The following is a 2,767-nucleotide window of genomic DNA, read 5'->3' as shown; positions in this document are numbered from 1 at the left end:
AGTTGTGTATAGATGCACTTCCAAAATAATACTTGGACACCTAAATTATAAAACCCCGTTGTTTACGAGATGTAATTCACATGGTTCTGAAAATTGAACCGGACCGACCAGTTCAATCGGATTAATTAGGAACCGGTCACCTAGTCGGTCCGAATAAGGTCAGAAATCATCTGATAAAAAACTGGTGAAAAATCGGTCGAACTGACGGTTAACCGGTGAACCAGAAGAACCGTCCAGTTTTTTAGCGGTTTTTTAGTTTGAAAATAAAAATGCTAAACGGCGTCGTTTTGTCTCTTTTTTAAAAAAAAAAAAAAAAAAGAAAAAAAGCACTAAATATCATCACCTCCTCTCGGACGGCTCTTTTGCTCGGCTGTCTTGTCTTCTCCAGTGAGCACTCCTCCATTGCTTCTTCAGTCCTAATTTTTTTCTGAAATTAATTATGATTAATATATACTTCTGAGTTAATTATTCTTGTTAATTTGTCTGGTTTTTGATAATTTTTTTAAGTTAAATTTTTTAAAATAATTTTGTTGATTGTTGATGGTAATTGTTAATTCTGGGTTAATTAGTTATTTTCTGAGTTAATTTTCTTCGTTGTTCATTGTTGTTAACAGAGCTAGATTATTGTTGTTGTTTTGTTCTGACCTCTGGTTAATTATTGTTGATTATTGGTAATTTTCTGAGTTATTTTTATGTTATTTTTTTCTAATTCTGAGTTAATTTACTAGTTGTTGGCTTGTTGCCTTGTGAAATTAGTTAAACTTAAAAAAAAACTTGGCTTGTTATATTGATTCTGATTTCTGAGCTTTGTTTTGTTATACTGATTCTGATTTTTGAGTTGTTGGTTCCTGATTTTTTCTAATTCTTTAAATTCTGAGTTGTTGATGGTACTTTGCTGGAAATGAATGTGTCAATATGCAATTGAGATATTTGTGCTCTTCAACTGGATTTATCTCTGATTTGATATTGGAAGAAGAGTTTTCAATGGATGATCTTATTATGAATGAATGATCTTGTTTTCAATTGAAGATAAATGTGTGTTCAATTGTTCAAGCCCATCGTTGGTCCAAACCCTATAACAGAACTTTGCTATGAGCAAATGATCTTATTTTCAATGGATGTTGATTGCTTGTGTGGTTTGTTTGTTACAGAAAGTACAAAAGGCTCTTTTGCAATTTGATGTCCACTCAAAATCTACTTTTCAGTTTTTATTTTTTATTTTGAATGCTATATAGAATATTTTTTATTTTGGATTCTGTAATTCTGGATTTTTGAATGTTACATCAAATTTTATAATATGGATTATCTTTATGATGAGAACAATGGAATACTTAATGATGATTATGATTACTAATGAATAGTGTCTTTATTTAGTTGAAAACCTGTTTAATTTTTTAATGCTATATTCAATTTTTGATTATATATTGATTTTTTTTTATAATTTTACTGTATATTTAATTAAACCGATTCAACTACGGTTTGACTCCAGTTAAACCATTGAATCATTAAACTAGTTATTTGACCGATTCAATGACCGGTCCGATTCTCGCAACCTTGGTAATTCATAGGAGCAATCCACAATGCATGTTTATGCGTATGGGTCAATAAGAAGTTAAGAACCCCTATGCTGCTAATGAATTCCAGTAACCCAAAAAAAAATAATAATAATAATAATAAAATTATGTGACATTTATGTGAATTACTTCATGTTAATGTATTTGTAGTATCAATAAACTGAGTGTAAATTTTATAAAATGTTAAAATTTAATGAAGCTTAAGGAATAACGTTGTTTTAAGAGAAAATTACTGTAAGGGAAGAGTAGAAAAATTTAGTTATTAAAAAAGAGCTATGTTTGTTAAAATTATTAAAAAGGGTTAATTAATACAATATTTAGAAAGGACTAATTTTTTTTGTTAAATAGAAAAAATACTCTTAAAGTTATTTTGTCATTTATTTCCTTGTTGAAGATAGATTTTCTCTTAAATTGAATATTTATTTCCATCTTTCTTTTTCTTTTCTGGTTCAAACTGTGTTTTTACGCACATGAAATTATTTTGTAAATCTTATTATAACTTCTATTTAAATTATGTTGTAAATACCTTTGTCGTTTTATTTTATACCTTGATTTTCCACTTTCAAATTCAACATATCAATATATTTGTTCTGTAAACGAGATCTAATCGGTATAATTTATTACAATTTAAATAAAAGGAATAATATATTTTATCAACTGAAGCAAATTTATTTATTTATTTATTTATCATTTTACTTATCTTTCTTTCTTTTTATATGTATTATTAACTTATTATTCTTAATTAGTTACTTGTTTTTATTTATAGAACTATCATGTGAAATTTGCAAAAACTTGAATTCGCCACTCTTAATTTAATCGGCAAAAATTATTTAGAAAGGCGCTTGATGCTAAAACCCACTTAATATCCAAAAAGCTTGGAGATACCATGAAAAAAGAGGTACAATCGTCAAGCGAAAATAAGGCTAAGGCACTAATTTTTTTGCGTCATCATCTCTATGAGAGGTTAAAAGTAGAATACTTGACTGTTAAAGACCCACAAGAACTATGGGCAAATTTGAAAGAGAGATATGAATACCAAAAGACTGTATTGTTGCTTAAAGCTTGTTGTGTGTGGTATATACATATAAAAAAAATAGTCTGTAAATACAATTCTACACTTTTCAAAATAAGTTCTCAAGTAAAATTGTGTGGCCAAAATGTCATAGATGAAGACTATTTAATAGAAAAAACTT

At 27.9% G+C, this 2,767-nt stretch overlaps 1 long non-coding RNA gene across 1 annotated transcript; it reads left to right on the top strand.

Annotated features, from left to right (window-relative positions):
• LOC110266009 lies at positions 338-1,354 on the top strand. Its single transcript, XR_002352825.1, has 2 exons — positions 338-387; positions 1,152-1,354. It is a non-coding gene; the product is annotated as an uncharacterized LOC110266009 (long non-coding RNA).

This window comes from Arachis ipaensis, chromosome B08 (genome assembly GCF_000816755.2).
Source record: "Arachis ipaensis cultivar K30076 chromosome B08, Araip1.1, whole genome shotgun sequence".
In the NCBI taxonomy this organism is placed as follows: Eukaryota; Viridiplantae; Streptophyta; class Magnoliopsida; order Fabales; family Fabaceae; genus Arachis; species Arachis ipaensis.
This window is presented reverse-complemented; position numbering and strand designations above follow the sequence as displayed.